We start from the raw sequence: 20,515 nt of genomic DNA on the forward strand, positions 1-20,515 counted from the left end.
AAGAACCATCCTTTTCATCCCACCCGTTGGACCAATTCAGCGATCGATTGGAAATCGCTGAACATCGGAAGTACCTCCTCGGTTTGCAGCGCCTTTAAAGAGAGAATCTCTAGATTTATCAACCCAAAGCAATCGGAACAGCAATCGGTTCCCGAGATATGACGTTAACCCCTCGATGGATTGCGATCGATCGGCGCGAATTCAATGGAAATTACTATGGGGGTGGATTTCTTCGAGGGCGGGAATAATTTTGGAGTAATTGCTACTTGAATTTATTACGGCTAGGAGGCCCACGTGGAGCAGGACGTGTTACCGCACGAGACAAGGAATTTATTTACTCTTCTTCCAGCGGGAGTGCGGTTATTATAAGTTAATTTAAAATACATTCCGTCCGCCTTGATGCATCCCGGTGCGAACTCGCTGGTATTACACGCACGAGGAAAATGCAAATTTATGTAATGAACCCTGTGATGAGAGTAAAATGGGCCAGTGGTGTGGCGTAATAGTTATAAAGTGCCAACAATTTAATGCTCGTTGCGGGAGCGTTACAGCCTTGACTACCTCATATAATTACGCGGAATTTTTTACGATCCTTCAAAATGCTTCTACTTTCCTCGCGTTATTGCAAGCCCCCCTACGCATGCATCTCGTCCCCTATTTTCCCTATTTCCTTCCTTTTTTAATTTGATTTCCTCCATGAATTGCGTCACGTACTAAAGAAAAGCTTTGACAAGTCCGATTTATGACGAGCCCCGCTCCTCGTTAATGTATGACAATCGATTGATTTTCTCGAAGATCTGCCGGAAGTAACCTCGACTATTTACCATTAATTCGGGAATAATTATTAAAGTGAATATATTTTAATATATCGGCACAAAATAATGATCTACCACCACTTGTCAGGAATATTTCGTTGAGATACCCGAATAAAAAAAATGCAGGATTAATTTAGTGCTAATGGAGATATATATCTATATAAAATGGTAATGTTTCCTTTAATAATAATATCGCAATTTCAGACTCATTTTCGCCCCCGCAGTCGCACCTCACACCTTTGAGTAAAAGTCGGTAACTGGTCCGACATTGAGATGCTAATTACCCAGGCGAGAGGCAAACGAAATAAGCAAACGATTTGCATATGGAAAGCAGAAGAGCTGACTAGTAAGTAGTCGTGTCTATTCCATACACAGCTGAATATGTGAGCCAGAGATGGTAATGAGACAGATAGCTAAGCTTCCGCCTCCATCTCAGAATTCACTCGCGGAATGTTCTTTAATGGAATTCTACTTGCAACAGCGGAGGGCAAATCGAATTTCGACAGAGATTCCCGCAAAATTTAGGGGTCCTAACAACGACCGTACTTTCGGCAAGGTAAATTCCGGCTCTGAAACCGAAACTATTTTCTCGCGCACCAGGAGGCGCGTATTCGTGGGCTCGACCCTCAGGCCGACATCCCCGATCTCGATTTGACAGGGTGACATTTAAAAGAGCACAAACCAACCCCCTTTCACCGCAACTGATTGGATTATAGAAACGAACTTTGTTCCGGTCACCTGGCTTCTCCATTGAATCCCACCCCCGCGGTAATTCTCCCCGATTCTTACAAATACGGGTTTCCAGCCTCCCCTCAGGAAATATGCTTTTCAAATTTTCTCCGGTATTTCCCAAACGAGTCGATGGAAAACTCGTGAAATATATCTCCTACCGAAAATACCGGAAAAAAATGGAAGCAAAAATAATCGAAATTAATAGTACGCGCAAATCACGAATGCATCGCTATTAAGTATCCGGACATCCTTGCGACACATCGAGCTCTTTTTTTATGAACTTTACAACGAGGCATATCCGTAAGTACATAAATTTCTGCACATCAAGTCCCCCGTTTAATGTGATAAATTTTTTTGTATTATCCGTTTTTTTAATCTAGTAAGAGGATTTATCGTCTTTGGCCACCACAAGTCAACGGCAGATGCACTTCGGGCGAGTAATGTCTTTAGTCACGGTGTCTCTTTCGAGTTCGGAACATCTGGTAGACGTCCCGATAGATTTCTGGTAGGTCCATAGAGAGCAGAGCACGGAAAGGACACCGCCAGGGTGGAGGCAGCTTAAAAAGCTGCAGAAAAATAGGCGAAACAGGGGTGCCATCCCGAGAGGGAAGACCATGCCAGTGGATTAAGTGAAATTGAGATAACCGTGTAATTTTTGTTGCACCCCACGAAGGGTCCCCTTTGTCCCCTCAGCCCTTGTGGACAGGGTCTGCCCCAACTCTGTGCGAACTGCACATAGATCAGTCCGTGATTTCGGTACTCTTTTGTACCGCGGTCTTTAGAGGTGGGCGATCAATGGGCCGTCGAAGTCGTCCCATTGATTCTCTCATTCGATCCTGTCGCGCCGTTTCGACGACTTTTCAATAGGAATTAATCCGGGAGAACGGCACCCTAGGGACTTTCGCGAAATCTTTTCTGATGACATTCGAATGCACCGGGCCGAGCTGTTAGGGATGGTACTCAGGAGGCAGGAAAAAGCATCGGAAATAGAATAACTAGAAACGTGGTGTGATAATAAATATTACAGATAATAAATTCTTGGATGTTTCTTGTTAATTGAAACTTCAGGAATTTCAAGTCGACGTAAGTTTAGCGTGTCCGATAATCGATGGAATTATTCCTATTGAGGGAACGTATGCGTTTTTGAAAGATTTATGAGAATTGTTGCTGGAAAATTTCAAGGGAATAATTATCATTTAATTGTTCCAGGTTGATCAGAATAGGAAGCGGATCGCGGCGAGCGAGGGACGGAACCGCATGCGGTCACCGGAACTTCCGAGGCATAAGAGCGCTCACGTGAGTAGGCATGGAGTGGCATTGAATGGCATGGTTCATTGACAATGATGGCCTTGAAAGACAGACACGGCGAATGATATCGTCCATACCTGGGTGGAATAGCAACCTATTGTTGGCTAACCGTTCGCAACTATTACTCTCGTTGAACCCCTTACGATTACCGGCAGTCACCGAGAGCATAGGGTGCACTTGCGGTGGTCGTTACGGATTCGCTTTCAGTGGGGCAGTTCATTGGCAATGGCGACCTTAAGGGGATTCGAAACTGGCGTTTTATCACGCGAGGCTATCGACGTCGCGGTTTCCGCCTCTATTCTGGGAAATTAGTGCGACGACACGGTATAAAATAAATTCCCTCCGCCTGCCTGTCGAGAGAAACCTGGTTTAATTGCGAATAAATTGAATATGATTAATATAAAAAAAAATAACCCAGAGAAATGCAGGATATTTGTCGGCACATAACGTCCTAGCTCTGTAGTTAGAATGGAAAATAAATTATTCCGAGTAAGCTTTCGCGATGAGCCATTAAAGGTTCCTTCCTTGAAAAAGCCCTCGGTATAAAGGGTTGTCGCGTGAATTTTGTTAAGGAAATTTCTTCCACTCATTTTAACGGAATATCAAAATGATGTTTGGCCGTGGTCAAACGTTTCGGCTGCGTTATGGAGACAGGAAAAAAAATTGATTCCGTCGGTAAGCTCTTATGGAGCATCCCCGGGCCTCCCCAAAAAAAGCCGTCGTTGAACGGGGTTGTCGCACGTCTTTCCAAACCACGCGCCCCATATAATCCGGGACATGGAAAGCAAATTCAGGGAGGGTCGAACACCCGGGGCGCGTCTTTTCGCGAACAAGGGAGAAAGATTTTCCAAAGGGGCACTCAAGCCCCCCGCCGTCAGATCGACGTTCGGTCGACGTTCCGTCGACGTTCAGCGCCCGCGAGGACTCCTCCCTTCTTTTTCCCATTTTCTTTCTCTCTCCCGAAAATAAACCGAGCTTAGGGTCCCGCAGGCGTTATTTTCCTCCCTCTAGAAGGTGAGATTTCCCGTCACGGCCATTTATTGCGCTCTTTTCCAGCCGTCACCTTCGCGAGGTCCCCCTGCGAATGCGCGAGCGGCCAGCTATTAATGGGAAATTTATCGCCACTCGGATTGAGAAGCAATTTTAGTGCGTTTATCGGCCATTAACGTGGCGTTCCACCGAGTGACGCGAACGTTCGTTCGTTGTTGCCCCCTGTAACCCTCGTTTCTGCCGGTGACAAAAAGGGAAGCTGCGCCTGTCAGCGCGGGGCAATTTCGGCAGAATCGATGGGAAAGTCTCCTCGAATCACTTATGGCGAAATGAAGAGTCCGAAGGAAAAACGAACGAAAATATGTGCACTTTTACCGGTGCACTTTGCTTCGAACAGAAAGACGTAGCTCTCGAGAGATCGGCCTCCTTGATTTAAAAGCCACGCGTGGATCTCTGAAATTTGTATATGTAAAACTCGAGGAATTAATCGCACTCTAGTTCTTCTTTTTTTTTTTTTGTAACGATTCTTAGATTTTTTACAACATGTTTCAATTTAGTAAGCTCATCGGGGAACCTCGCGCGGAGTAATGCAACTCGCGTGCATACGAATGGTAAGTGGCACGTTTACCTGGTTCGCAATGCAGGGGAATAACAAGGAGGGAAAATAGAATACGGCGAAGGAATTGCAGGGGACGTTAAAGTTAAGGGAGGTGAGCGGATCGAAAAAAGGGATACTTCGAAGGGAATGAAGATGCAGAGGTGCGGCGAGATGCAGTGGGGTGCAATTACTGGGCAGAGACCTTAAGTCTCGGAGATTGCGCCGGAATTTCTCCTGGAATTGTTCGATCGATTACCCCCTCGAAGGCCTGGTTTCCCGCTTTATAATTCATCACTATCTGCACGACAGGGACGGGCGCATTTGTATTCAATGATTGCCTTCATGATGAATACCGACGACCGAGGGTGGGATGCAACCGATTCCTTCGTGAATCACGGGCTACATTGTGCGGTTTTCATAATACCGACGTCGGAGAAAGACTTCAATTCCAACTGCAGTCCCTTCGCGTAATTTACGAACTAATTAGCGATTCGCGACGAGAGCTCGCATCGCTTCTGCAAAATTATAAAACGTACTCCACTCTGCTTTTCACCGTGGCGGAAATTAGAATTTATCGAAGAAATTAAAATCCAATAAAATTGAATAGTGCACTTAATCGGAATAATTCGGCTTTGCGTGATAAGAAATATCACTTCTCTCACAGTCAGTCAGGCAGTGTCAGTCGATTTTGTTTAATTAACTTTTGATCCAATAATAAAGGATAATAAGTATTACGTTACTACGGACACAATTAATCCGATTACGCTTAATTATAATACGCCGAAGTTAAACCGTGCCGGTCCATGAATTATCGATAGGTCCTCGATATTTCATCCTCGCGAGTGGTCATGTCACGAGTTGCATCGATATATTTGGATATCGGATACTTCCGATCCATCAATAATTCGCGAATAAAGCCCATTAAGTGCGCACGTTACGAAAGCGCCGAACTCATTATCGAAATTCCTTGGAAATATTGAAATCCCCCCTAAAAATATAGAATCTCCCTTCGAAGGATTCGCGGATATGAATCACGGAGCTCATATTCGTCCTTAATTCCGCGGAGTAAATTGGAAGCTTCCGAATAATTCTCAATTCTGGAACGGGCATCCTGCAGGGTAAACTCCGCAAATACTGCCGAAATACGGCCAGGCGATGGATACCTAATTCGCGGTAATTAAATTATCCAGGTACGCGGCAATTATTCAAACATTTGCACATCCTCGTCCACTAACAATCCGAGTTACCGGCGAGCTCGAGAAGCGAGAAGGACGACTCGTTCGGGAAAAGGACTCGAATCCTTGAATCACCTCGTAGACCAGAAACGCCATTAAGGAGTCATTTCCCTTGAATCTAAATCGTGGATCTGCATGACTAATTAATAGTTCATGCATCCGCGCCTCGATTGAGCCCCCGGCATGAATTAAACGAGATGATGAATCACCGATCGATCGGCGAAAATCAAAGGATCTCCGCCAGTCCTGCACACCATCTTGGGGAACATCTTCCAGGATGTTCCCGACGAGCCTCCAATAATGATTGCCCAATAAGTCCGGAAGGGTCCTTGGAAATTCGGCGCACGTCCCGCGGGAGGGGGCGAATAAATAAATACGCATATGCAGGTGTATGTATATACACGTATGTACACGTATATGCCCTCGAAAGGGGAGGTTCCCGAAACGCGATGATCCCAGGAAAAAGAAGGATCCGTGGGGTGCAACTTGGCGGCTCCTGGGCAAACAGTTCCGGCACTCCATGAATGCAGATGCACCGCGGCCATCGCCAGGATAAACAAGGAGTCGGCCGATGCAGGGGTTGCATCCGTTGCGGGGTTCCAACAAGGGTGAGGCGAAAGTAGGGAAGGTCAGAGAGATACAATGATGGAAAGGTAAAAGGATAAAAAGATGCCAAGTGGAGAGACGCAAGGGGTGGAGGTGGGTGGGCAGAGCCGGAGAGGGAAGGCCTTGCGGTGCATGGGTACATATCTACTCCTATATACCTATGTACCTTGGTATATGTACGTATATATATATTGCTAGAATTCGAAGCTAGCTTTGGCGAGGCGGGCAAAGCTTTCGAGCACTGTGCAGCCTCTCTTGCGCTCAGTGAATTTCCGCGCAACACGGTTTGCGCTGGACTCTGCGCCATGTCGGCATAAGGTATCTCGTCCTCCTCTGTGTCTATTCTGCCATACGTTAAACCAACTGTTAAAACGTACGCGGCTGTATGCCGCACCGAGACGAGAGCGCCGTTTATTCCGTTCCGCGATTCCGGATTGCGGAATACGCGCGTAAGCTCGAGGGGATAAAAAAAGGAGCGAAGTTCGAAGTTCGAGGGCGGGGGTCCTCGATGAGCGACCCTTAAACTCGAGGCCGGTAGTTAGGAACAATTGTCGAGAGATTCTCGCCAACTGGTGGTTTGGTAACTATTAAATAGTGGGGGCCGAGAGGTAAGTGGATTCATGGGAAAGTATGCACGAGGTATAGGCAGGTGGTGAGATGCATTTCGATCACTCCCTGGAACATTGACATTCTTCCGATGCACCGCGTTTGGTATGACGCGCTGCGACGAGGAGCTCAATTTGCAATCCGATGACGATCATTAATCAATAAATACGTGTCGCCGTCTTAAACGATCGGGGGATCGTGATAGGATTTTTGATACCTACTTAGGTCTACACGGGAGGCCCATGCACTTTAAGACCGTACCTGTCTCTTTTATTTCATAAATGAAATATCACGGATTTCTCTTATGTCTATTTGCATTTATTTATGCACTTTAACCCTACGTCTGTCTCCGCTGATTTTATAAATGAAGTATATCCCCTCTTTATCATACGTTTACATTCTACTCCCGTGTTCGCGTTTGCTGGGATTAGCGGGAACTTTATTCTGCATTAAAAATGGTCAAACAAGGGAGATTACTTTTGTACCCGACGTCGGTCTTTCTCACACGTCGTTTTCTCGGCGTACGCGCGTAATAAGCCGGTAAAGCTAAGAGACGTCAAGGGGAAAAGGATTTTCGCGCGCGTGGTACGGAGGGGGCAAGAAAGAGAAATAAGGGCGGAGAGGAAAAGGGGGTTACGATGGCACGGAGTGTGCGCGAGCCTCATTCAATTTTCTTTGTTGGCGAGTTTACAGCGTCGCCGCGTTATGCGGAGCATATTAATAGGCGCCGGGTATGCCGACCACGTATCCTGGCATGGGGTGCGCCGGGCTAAATAGTTTCTTGTACTCCGTGCTATGAGCAACACGCCGTTTAATTACGCGCCGCCAGTAATCGCTGCTAGTCAACGGTGCCCCCGCCCCCCGAGGGGTTGCGACTCATTTCCGATAAATTTCGAGAAATATTTCCCCAGGAAGGACTGCCGGCGAAACGTTAACGGGGTGCCAAGTCCTCGTCCTTTCCCCAGATTTACCATGCAACGCGGATATCGAATGTTCTCAGAAAATTGCAATTCCTAAGAAATACGGAAAAGAAATTCGCTATTTACCAAACTCGACTTTCATTTTAACTGCCGGTTAAACATTAACTATTAAGGTTAAGCCGGTCCAATTTTCCCAGATTTACCATGCAACGCGAATATCGAATATTGGCAAAAATTCCCATTCCCGAGAAATGCTTGAAAAATTCGACCCTCAACGCAAGAGATTTATATTTTAGTTTTATGCGTCGATTTCCTTTAAAACGGTTTGATTTACGACTAATGGCCGATATCGAAATATTCTCTAATTAAATTCACATTGATGAAGAAGTGTTGGCAAAAATTCCACATTCCACGGGGGATGGTTTGTGTTTTTATTCCATACGTTTGGTGGAGTTGGCGTGTACCTCGATTTTCTGTAAGAGGGTTCGAAATGAATTCCGTGACGCATTAGATCGAGGACTTTTCATCGGGCGGAGGCGAGGTGCATCTCTCGAAGGCCGCGTCAATGTGCATTCATCGGATGCACCGCATTGTGAGGACTGACGTTGCGAAGGACTTTGAATAGGATGCCAGTTTAAGGCTACGAACCTCGAGGTGGAGGGGCTCCTTTACGAGGCGAGGAGCTCCTTGGCAGATTTATGCGCGACTTTAAGCCCTTCCGATATCCCTACGAGCCGACACGACGGCTATCAGTTTCAGGATGCACGACCGAGGTGTTTCCGTGACTTGCAGGCCCTAAAAGGAGCTCGATCGGCCAATTATCGAGATGGCAATACTCCCAAGGACGTCGAAAAAGTTTCCACTTTGAAATTGCATCCTGCCCCTCTGCAAGAAAAAAATAAATAAGAATATTGCCGCAACACCGAACGTCGATCGACTCCTTGGGAACAATTTTTGGAACCTTCTCCTAGTCTTCATTCCGAAATTCGAGATAATGCGAGAATTACCCCTTCGTCGCGGACTCGGATGCATCCCTTGATGAGCGTTTTCGTCTCAAAGGCCGTATCGCGGTTCAAAGCGAAAGAGCAACACGGCAGAAAGGAGAGATACGGGGATCGGAGTAAGGAAGAAGTGGATGGCCTTTCTTTCCAGGAGCGACTCTTCTCCTTTTCATCTGCCCTACTCCGCTTTTTCCTCCCCTCTCGGGGAGATAGAAATGAAATTCAATTGCACGGCAAGCACGTACGGAACGAACCGAGGAAGTTATGGGTTTCCGAAGAGCGACGAGCCCTGGGACCAGGACGCTCCACAGGACGAAGCGTCCGAGGGACGCGGCATAATTTTTAACTCCCGTCAGGAGAGTAGGGTCGTATAAAAATAATAGGAATGCTTTTATTAGCTTGTACCTAGGGGTATACGCCTTGGTTGCGTCGGCGCAGTCGCGCGACCTAAGTTTTTACGAGGACACTTCGGCACACCGGACGTCGGGGTCGGGGGAATAATAAAAGCCGCCGAAGGAGGAAGAAAGAAGTGCCCGCCGGACGACGGAAAACTTGGGACCGATCTCATTAACGATACGGAAAGAAGGACATCGATTTCGTAGCACCGATAAACCGGCCCTCATCTCCAAATCAACATCCCCTGATAACAAATTACGCCGGATTCCCTCAACCCCATAAATGCTTCCAAGGAGAAAATTGAAGTTAGGCAACGCGAACACCAGATAGCATTTTCAGCTCCATCAATGACTGGTAAATAAATAATTCCTAAGCTCATACCCCACGTTAGAAATATTTCTAAGTTACCTGGATCCCCAGTATATCTTTCATCGGGAATTTCTCCAGCTCCGTTTCGTGAAGTTTCATCAAGAAGGTTTCCGAGGTAACCTCGATGGAACGAAGTCCAAACTTCCAGGGGGAAATGCCGGGAGACTTCGAACGGAAACGTCGCCATCGTGCCAGGTCCCCGGATGCACGTTTTGGTGCAGTCCTGGCCCTTGTACCTCGCTGCGTAACTTTTTACGAGGACACTTCAGAGGCGCGGCAGGGCTTAGGCTCGAAGGAAGCAAGGCGGAAGGGAGGAAGGGCAAAACGGCGAAAGAGAATAAGGGAAGAAGTGTCCCCCGTGGACAAGGGGGGAATTACAGGGGTAGAGTCGAGTGAGGCCTAGGGCCGCGACTTCCGGGGAACTTACCCTCGCCCTAATGGCGCGACTTCGGCTCTAGGTGCCTCCGGAACTGCAGCTCGACTTTAAGTCCGACCCTGGCACATCGCGTCAAGTGCACCGCGAGCAAGGCTCTCTTTTCACCGGGGAAACGGGAGGGAAGGAAAAAAAGAAAAAGTAGGGAAAGAGCGCCCAGACCTTCCCGCCCACGGCGACGAAGTATGTCGAGTCGCTCCGCCATTGACCGTGAGAATTTTTTCGTGCTCGCCAAGCACGCCGGTAGTTTGGGCATAAAGGCGACTTTAAGCCTCGGGTCGCAAACTTCGTCAAGAGGAAATACCGCGGAAATTTTCCCCGGGTCGTTTCCAGGAGACATACACGGACGTTCGATAGAAGGATCCGTTTAAAGAGTAATAATACTATTTCCTAAATTTGGCAGTATGTTTACACATAATATATACAGAGTCGTGCAGCTCTCCCTGAGTCTATAAAGTCATGAATTTGATATGAGGAAATGCATCACTCGAACTTTGGAAGAAAACCGCTGGGTGTATCTCATCCCCCCAAAATAGAAAAAAGAATTGAATAGAAAGCGTTCTCCATCCTTCTATCTTAGGTCTCAAATTTTTCCAAATTTCTCTCCGCGAGCCAACACCTCGATGAAGGCAAACGTAACCGGGAAGGTGGGAAAATGCATCCCGAAGGGCGAAATAGGCGCGATCGGGCGTCAGTAATGAAGACAAATGCAAATGCACCGAGGCGAGGGACAATCGGCTCTCCGGAGAACCGCAGCGGCCGTAGCGAAGTGCAAGGCGCGAGAGGGAGAAAGAGAGAGCATGCCGAGTCCTCTCGCGAGGAAGAGAGAGGAGGCGATGCCCCGGAATGCATGCCTCCCTTGCGAGGTCCCGACTCGATGCAGCGAGGAAAATTCCATTTGCCTTCGCGGAGGCGGCAGGGCCAGTTTTCATTAAGCGGGACTCTCAAAAGAAGAATCGCATTGTCGTTAATTCGCCGGACGAAATTGGGGGCGATCCGAGTTTATTTGACGGGTCCGAAATTTAATTTCAATTCCACCGCCCCCAGGGCAAGGGGAGACTTTTCTCCCGGCATTTCCCGTAATTTGTGCCGCGCACACCCCGCCGGGAATAATTCCCGGTGCAACCTTAACATAATAAAATTAAGATGAGCAAAGTCCCTCCAAGCCCCCCGCAACGTCGGCTAGCTCGAAATTGGGCCTTAGGCGGCTCTTTAGGCTCCTGCACCGATAACAAAGATGCATCCGTAACCGTCGTGACCTCGAGATGCATCTCAGTAGTCGCACGTACACTATACATACAGTACATATTGCATATAATCTACATTAAATATATATTAAATTGGAGTTGGGGTACCTGGCCTCCTCATATCCAAAATTCAATGACATATGGGCCATCCTGACGATCAGTCGCCATAGCGAATAAAAGACGATAGAATAAGCGACTATTGCCTTTCGGAAGAAAGGAGGACCATATCGACCCAATCCGAAATGCATGTGCATTGGCTTCGGTCCAAGCCCCGGCTCCCGTGCCTGCATCGCCCTAAAAATGCATCGGTGAAGAGTACGTGCCGTTCGCAAAAGCTCCGATTAGACTGCGTTTCAGTTGGCGGATTTTCACGTCCAGGTGAAAATTGACGTCCAACCCAGGCCCCAGATTCCGAATTCAAATCCGATCCGAAGAAGGGAAATTATCCAAGTGATACCGAAGAGTGCTTTCGATGGGCAGATAAAATCGCCATAACTCCGGGGAATCGAACCATTGATTTTGGAGCTAAAAGGGCGCCGATCGATTCCATCCGAAACCCGGCTTCAATCCGGGAGCCATCTTTCATCCCCTTCGAAAAATGCATCGGGGAATCTCGGTGCAGGTTGCGTACGAAAACCGCGGCTGAATAGCGCATATCCACGTGTTCGCGCATTATCAATGCACGGCCTGGCCACACGAGCCCACTCATACGTCTCCATGTGTGCCACACAAACCCACTCATATATTGCCACGTAAACCCACACGGACGTTCCTACACTAAGCTACCCATATGCTTCCGTATATGATCATGGTTGTTCCCTATGCGGCGGAATTCTCCACACAAAAGAAGGTATTGGCCAGGTCCGCGCGCGGCCTGATACGGGGTTTCCTCCTTTTTTTCCCCCCATTTTCCTTCTTTACTACCACAAAGTGCCGTACCACGGTATCGACATATCGCGGCCACCCGACGAAAATAGGATAAATATGCGGCCGGCCGATATATCGATACTCGAAGGGCCCGAAGGCCCTGTTTCCTCCGTGCACCTACCGAGGTGCTTCACTTTGGCTAATGCAGGTTTCTCAATGGATGGGCGTACCTAGCGTACCGAGAATACATACACGACGCTACTTTGCATATACGCACACCCGACCGTGAAATTTTCCCGGCGGATTTTCATCGGTCACCTCAAAATGAATTTTGGATTAGTAAACTCTGGGTCGCATAGATTAAACATTCAATGGGAATAATGGCATCACAGTGATTCATGTCAGAATCGAGGTAATTTTGTATTACAAAATTTCTAATTTCCAAGATCATGGAATTTTTCTGGCGGATTTTCATCAGACAATAACCGACGATTTGAGAGGAACATGAAATTCTGGGTCGCGTGGATTAAAAAATTAAGATACGCGTTTCGCTGGATAACACCCTTATGGTGGATCTTATTGAAATCGAGGTAATGGTACATTACAGCAAAAAATTCGGTTCTCGAGAGTGGTCCAAATATTGGTATGAAATTTTTCCAAACATTTAGGGCACGTTTAATCCCGATTCATTGAGCGTCGGTACTCGGGCAAAGACTAAGCATTTATTTCCAAATGCCATATACCATATTGCACATATTGCATGTGTACACGCAGTGTGTGGCAAGTCCAGGAATTTCAACGAGGTGCAGACTCGCATCGAGCGGCAGCTGCGGTGCGTGGGCTGCGCGTTTCGGAGCAGACGCGTTTTCGAAAATTTCGAGGGTCTCGAATGCCGAATCCACAATGACCGGCAGGTGCGCTTCGAGGGGTCCCAAACTGTTCGCGGACACTCCAAACTGTTCGCAGTCGATGAGAAAGTAAACGGCGATTATTGTCGCATCCGGCTAGAGGCGCTCCAGGGGTCGCCCGAGGGAGCGCCATTCGAGGGGCGGGACTGTTTCTTCCCCCCTTTTATTTTTTATTTTTTTTTCCCAACACAATCGACACAATCGGCAGCCCATGACAGCTTCTATGGTCCTGCCATCGTTTACACGGCCGTGATTAAAACTTCGACTTCAGTCTTTACGATCGTTCGGGAATTTTGGAATTCTCTTATCAGACTCCCCCAAAAAAAAATTACAAAAAAATTCTCCCGTTTATCTTTACCGTCATATTTTATGATTTTTATGTATTTGGATGATTAAAAAGGTAATGTAATTGTTAGGGGAAAAAGGGTCCTTGTTGGTAGCGATAACGTTGTTATAATGTCAACGTTTGCTCGTCGCTCGACTTCGCGATAACAGTGGGCTACATCGACTCGAGTTAAAGCGATTTAACGGGCGATATAAACGGCCGACTCGTTACGGATGTAACGCCGCTGAGTGCGGAGGAAGTCGCAATTGTCTCCGCAATCCATACGGAACGTTCGTGCGAGCGAGCACTCTACCGGAAACATAGCGCGATAGAGATGGAGGGAAAGCGAGAGTCAAAAGAGGCAGCGGAAAAAAAAAAGGAGAAATCCCCAAAAAAGGAGGGGCAAAGAAACTGCCATAAATACCCGGGACTAGAAATAAAAAAGAATTTCTTTCGCAAAGGAATTGCGACTTTAAAAACGCTACATATGTTGAGATATTAAATAAAAAATAATAATAACCATTACCAATTAAAATATTTTAAGCTCAACGTGGGAATTTATTTCTTGTAAATATCGCTGATTACAGCGAATCTGGGACGCAATCGCTCGTCAGGCTGTAATCGGTTTCTCGCCTCGGGAAATGAATAATGAATTAATGTAGGGGGAGGCAGGCAAGATTTCGGGAACGCGATTCGACATTTTGAGAAGTACTTTCCCTCTCTCGCAATCCAGGGCATCATTTGCGGAACACAGGGCGAGGGGGTGGACGGCTCGAAATGTTGCTCCGTTTTCCGATGGCGTCACGAAAGGGGTGCGAGGACATCGAAAAGGGTCGATTTGTTCGCCACGCCCTCTGTCACCATCGACGTGTCAATTCGTTATTCCCACGATTCACCCCCTGACCCGAACCAGCCATCCCCGTTTCCTCCCTCGTCAAAACCCCTTCTTCGCGAGCCGCCCTTCACCTTTGTAGCTACCCCCGGCGAGAGAGATAAAAATAGAGGAATCGCGGGAGGAAAGGAGAAAGGGGGGAAAAGAGCAAATCGCTTCCGGTGTTGCGCCGGGAAAATAAACCGCACGTCTCTTTCCTCGGGCTCGAGCTCGGAGGAGATTGAGTGCAAAACGCAATTTTCGATCCAAAGGAATTTCTCCCCTGCACGCTCTCCCACCCCAGCTCCCCTAAGTAACCCCCCTAACGCAATGAATTACCATTTCGTCGTCTCAGACCCCAAGACTTACCCCCTCGAATCTCCGAAATCCCCCTAGACTGATCCTGCATCCCCCAAGAATCTCGCATTCAGGCGCGAAAGTAGTTACACCTGTCACATGTACAAAACATGATGAAAAAAAAAAAAATATATAAATGAAATAATAGAAATATTGAAATTTTTAGAAAAATTTACAAAATGGTTTTAAGCAGAATGTAGGGGCGCGGTGGATTGTTGCAACGATCGAGCGTTGTTTTTGGAATTCCTCTTTAGGTCGGTCGAACAACCCTTAATGCCCTCCCTAAGTTACGCCACCCCTTGTACTCACAGCTCTTCGGGCCAAAGTGGGAAAGACATGACCAAGGGGAAGCCCGTAAACTCTTTTCGTGTACCCAGCTCTCGGATGAACTTTACGGTGCAATCACGTACCTGCAACACAGAAAAGAGGAGCGGTTAGAGGGGAGTGCGACCTGGTTGCACCGGACCGGCACGGGAAGGTTCCGGGGGCTGCTTTAAAATGCCGGCCACGTCTCGTAAAATTTGTGAGGAAAAAAAATTGGATTAGCCGAAGTTTCTCACCTCCGCGACCCCGCCGAGCTTGAACCCCGTGATGATGCACCGCCGTTAAACGGACGCGAAATAGGTCGCTTTTAATCTCTACCATTCTTATCGACGCAAGAGAGTCTCTCAAATCGGTGGAAACTCGGTGAGAAAAATATCCCCCACCACACTGATCAAGATTCAGGCCCTTCTCCCCCTGGACTTTAGTTTCAAGGGACATACAAGGGATCGTAATATTAATTTATGACAGAGATCCTTCTTTATGGAGCCGGGTGATAAATATTATTCGATCCCGCGAGTATAATTGTGAGATGCAAGGGAGTTTAATGCTTATTTATTAGTCGTTATTTCGTTTTCATCGATGGGGCTCTCTTTATACCCGGTCCAGAGGCGTCAGAGAAACACGCGGGATTATTTCAAATTATCCCGGAGGAAATAAAAATACAGACCGGGACCCGTAAACCAAAGAGAGCCGTAAATCGATCGCGACGGTAACGCCTTCGGTTAACGAAGAAAAAATATTTTCTCACGCGCCGAGAGAGATCCATAACGGACGACTTAGGTTTCCTCGGGGTCAGTGGTCAGGATCTTTATGCCCCGATGACGTGCGTGCGAGGCGTAAGAATCTCTACGCATCCCCTTCGTCTCGACCTCGTTATCACCCGCCACCGACGGAATGGATTAATTCGACAAGCAATAAATAAAATCAGGGATCACGCAATCTCCCTCAAACCTCGTCGAAGAGACATTGCCCCGTCGCTATATCTCCAAGACGCCCTTTTCCCGATAACGAGATTTGCCAAGAGCACGAATCCCATTTTTCTTCAGGATTTTCCGAACCCCCGGAAGAAAAATATTATGCCGTCGGATAATTATCTGACGATGATTTGCACCTTATTTTTTTATTTATCCATGGGTCTCATCCCACGCCGAAGATATCCCTATTTTTCCCGGGAAATTATCTCCGGCGAGGAATCTCCGGGGTTGGAACTCGAGAAAACTTCGAAACTACTTCGGAGGGGGTGTTAAAGTTCCGAGGGGCTAGTATTTTCCGCGCGTGGAAAATCGCGGCGGGAAAATGTCCGCACGTGCATCCCCGCGCAAACAGCTGATGCGAAAGATATGACCCGGATGAAAAATGTCATCGGCCAAGAATTCTTCCGGAAGCTGTGTGCTCTCGCCGGAAACTCGCTCTCCGGAAGTCCCCGCATAAGGCGCCGGAAGTTTCCGTATGTATTCCGAATCGAACTGCCCCTAAACTTGCAGAAATCTTAAAACAAAAAAAAGTTCCGCGTGACGGATCGGGATTCAAGAACAAGCGATTTCCAAATCAGAGGGTACTCTGCATAGCGTTTAAATAAACAATAAAAAATAAATTATTTTCAAATAATTGTAACTGCATTTTAAAAACAGGCTCTAATGAATTCACCCTCGATACTCGAAATTTTTTGACAGGGGTGCTTTCTAAATCCAAAATTAAAATCAGGAATTCATTAAATGTTGACGTCTCATTAGTAAATCCAATTTGAAGGTAAATTCTATTGAATGCACTCTTAATGTACGCACTAATTAAATAAGGTGGTGGGTTTCCGCGTGAAAGCGGAGTCCTCCGGGTGCACCCCTCGGCTCGGGTCGTGGGGGGTAGGTACTTAGCGGTGTCGGGTGTGTCTAGGGGGTGCTCGTCGGAACGGATCACCGGAGTCGTGCTTTTTCTCCCCGTCTCGCCCAGGAAGGAAGAAGGGGCGCAAGAAGGGGTGCATTCTGCCGCCCGCCACGTTCTTCACCCTTCCTTTTCATCCCCCGTCAGCGTCGCTCGGCATACCAAGCAGACGACACGTCGAATGCGGCGTCGGCGACATTATCCGAAAAGTGGTGCGCCAGGGCGTTAGGGCACGGCACTGCGACAAGGGGGTGGTTTACCCCCTGGTCGCGCAATCAAAAGCCGGGATCCCCGCCAAGGTGAGTCGGACCTGAGCGATCCCCATCGAATACGAATTCCCTCCTCGGTGGCGATTAGGTCGAGTGTCCTTCCGGGGGTGTCTCCAGGAAACGTGACTTTTTTCCAAAAACCGCCCCAGAAGAATAGGTCCGAGCGAGTGCTCGTAATTTTTCCGCCCTCGCGCCGGGTGCACCCCTTATGAATTTCCCAATTTCGTCCCACAGGGGTGGCGGAGAGTCGCGGGCACATACGTGCGTGCGCGTCCCGCTAAGTGCGACATTTCTGAATAAAGCATTTATGATAATAACCCCTCGTCGGGGCGGAAAATTTAACAACGAGCCGCGCCGCGCCGTTCCACCCCCGGGATTATTTCTCACCCCTGCGGGGCGCCGAGGAGCTTACACCTGGCGGACGAATGGTAGATGCGGTTTATTCGGGTCAAATCGTTAGTTTCGGTCCTGGGAGTAAAACCCACCCTGGGGAACTCCCCCGGATCTCGACTTGGGGGTGAAACTAATTACAATTCCGTTTGGTTTATCCGACATCTCTCGCGCGGATTTATCAACTCAAGGAGCCTTCTGGTAGGGGATGAATTTACCGAAGACCAACGTCGGGCTCGAAAGTGGTGAATCGACGGAAAATCATGCAATTAGTCGGAGCTCTAGGGGTGGAATTACCGGTGGAATGGCGAAAATAACGCGAGACCTCGTTGAATCTCTTAGGGGTTGACGGAAGATCGGTGGGGGCTGAAGAGAGTCAGGAGTCGCGTCTTATCGGTCATGGGGGTGGAAAGTTCGCGGGGGTGGTAATGAAGGAAACTGTTGAAACCCGAAGACGGACTCACCCCTTCGTTACATCCAATCGCGACGACCCGATAGCGTTCTTATTTGGGGTAGCTCGGTGCCAACCCACCCCTTTCGTGCCACTTCTAGCTCGGGACCTCTCGAATCAAAAACTTCGGAATTGGTGCTCTTTGGCGTCCCGTACCAACCCCTAGACCTCGGCCCAATAAGAATCAAGAGTTACATTCAAGTCGGGTAACTTTCTCGCGAATCCACGGCGATTTGAATGCGCCCAGGAACTCGATTTTCCCAAATCCCGCCGATTTCCGCACGCTGCCGCACCCCAACATTGCGCGGAATTTTCTATTCGCTGAAATAACCCTTGGAACATTATTAACCCCCCAGTGCCACACATCACCTGAACACATAACCTCAATTGTACTTATTAAACCGAATGCCCGTGATCCACCGTTGATCCCAAAAGGTATTATTAATTTGTTTAATATTCAATTTGTATTGGGGGTGCAGATGAATAAACAGCGTCGAACCACCCCCGCGTAAATGGCGCCGAGCCGGTCGAAGCCTTTGTCAAGAAGTTCAATAGTTTAGTGTAATTCCGCGGGCAGACGGGATCCATTCGATGTTGCGGTAATGTAGAGGGTGCCTTTCCACCCTCCCTAGGGGTGGATTTAACCAGCAGGGGGTGAGTCGCGCGAACAAGCGTGTGCGTGGAATCGGATCGACGCGTGATCATCGCGTCGCGACGCCCGTCGGTGGTTTGCCTCGTTTCGACCCGATTCGCCAGGGGGTGGCGGAAAAGGGGTTGGTTGTGCGGCAAGTTAGCAGGGAAGCGCATTTCCGAGTCCAAGCCGGACGAGGGCACCGTGAAATAATACCCGATTTATGGCCGGCGCACGCGCAACATCGCGGGAAATCTCCCGAAAGTTTCCCGGAAACTGACCGAGTCCGGCGACGCACCCTCCACTCGAATATAGAGGAAATTCAAATCCCACCCCCGAGACGGCCGCGTTTAGGGTGAAACTTTTAAATCCCCTATTTAGGGCGAGAGCTTTAAGCGAGTTAAGGGCGGCTTGAAATCGCTAGGGAAATAATTACAAGAAAACGAGGAAATGCAAAAATTACAGGATAATGAGGAAAAAGCAAAAATTAGAGAAATGTGTAAAAGGGGAAAATATAGATATGGGGAGAAGCTAGAGTTAGGGGAAAGCGAGAAATTAGTGGGAAACGAAGAGGGTCGATCGCACGTATCGAATTCCTGTCGAGGATGACGGATGGCACTTGCCGGCAGAAAAGTTTGACAATTTCGCGTAATTCGGGTTTAATATTTTAGCACGGTAGGGGGTGTTCTATTGTGGGGGGAGTTTTGGCCGCCGCGGGTAACCACCGGAGTGTTCATTACGGATCGATGATCGAGTTGACCTGGCGTCATCACGATACTCATTAGCGGTATGTGCTCTCGTTGTCAGGATTTACTAGCGAGGGGGTGAATTAGAGAGGGTGCAGGGGCACTTTTAGCGTAATTATTATAACCCCATGAAATCCACTTCTTAGCCAAAAGTTTGAATATAATTTTGAGAGTAAAGTGTGTCTGGTAAAAAGATGTCAACCCTATAAAAAGGTAAAAATGCACTCGATATTTCCCAAGACTGACCGTGACGTCAGGTGAATTGGACAATACCTAGGATCAAAGGGTCTCGTAGAGCTTAAGGAGCTTCCGCCCTTCTGGAATAGTTCAGAAGGTACGAGAGTATCTTAAGCGTATTATAACTTAGAGTCTATTTCTTCTTGTGGAGGCGGAGGATGTCATCCTCATAAAAGGGTAAAGATGCACTCAATTTTAGCCCCGACTGACTGAGACGTGTAGTGAACTGGACAACTTCTAGGATCAAGGGTCTCGGGAGCTTAAGGAGCTTTCGCCCTCCTGGAATCGTCTAGAGGGTCTGAACGAGACCGAAGTTCGATTCGGGCAGAGAACGGGGACTTAATTGAGTGGAGTTAATTTTGCGAAAGTTCCGCGGATCTCCCCAGCTCGGGGGTGAGATTCATAAGGAAGCGAGGGGTAGCTTCGAAGAAAGGGAGTTGGCACAAGAGGGAGAGAGAACGCGGACCAATAAGGATAATTTTCAAGAAGCTCGACAGAAAAATCACTTCTCAGAAGCTGCTAAGTTTTCCCTCGATTTCAACCGGTAACTAATTTCTCCTTTCCACCCCCTATCCGAGGAATCTGAGACCCTACCGACCCCTGCAAAGTGCTTTTCATCAGTTCGGAATAAATTCGAGAATTGTGCTTTCTTCCCCTTTGTCCACTGCCAGATTAAAAAGAACAAACTACTTAAACTTCGCGACATCCGAAAAAAAAAAATTCCTAAATTAAGAACAAATCAAGGAATAAAAAGCACACCCTGTTTCACCGGCGGTTCCGAAGTTAACATTTCTCCCCGATCGCGAGGAACTTTCCAGATACGGAAACTTCAATGAAAACGTCTGAGGGACAATTTTCAAGGTGGTTATTAAAGTTCCCCAAAGTCCGCGAGATTTTTCCGCGACTCCCAGCGTCAATGGTGCTCGTTGGGGTAGGTCGGGGGAGGACAGGTGAATTTTTTCAGCGATCAGAGGACTTGTACGTGGCGATGAACTTTTCAGGGGG

The 20,515-nt window shown here is 47.9% G+C and overlaps 1 protein-coding gene across 4 annotated transcripts in view; it reads right to left on the reverse strand.

The window, feature by feature from the left end:
• LOC105701271 (fasciclin-1) overlaps nt 1–20,515 on the reverse strand; it is a 218,607-nt gene that overhangs the window by 141,505 nt on the left and 56,587 nt on the right. The window contains exon 1 of one of the 4 annotated variants that reach the window (XM_012427891.2): nt 14,894–14,953. The exons of the other annotated variants lie outside the window; for them this stretch is intronic. The gene's annotated coding sequence lies outside the window, so the exon portion shown is untranslated. Of the gene's footprint in view, nt 1–14,893; nt 14,954–20,515 lie in introns of those variants that run through there. 4 annotated transcript variants of the gene reach the window in all.

This window comes from Orussus abietinus, unplaced genomic scaffold (assembly GCF_000612105.2).
Source record: "Orussus abietinus isolate OABI.00-Male unplaced genomic scaffold, Oabi_2.0 scaffold5, whole genome shotgun sequence".
NCBI classification, from domain to species: domain Eukaryota; kingdom Metazoa; phylum Arthropoda; class Insecta; order Hymenoptera; family Orussidae; genus Orussus; species Orussus abietinus.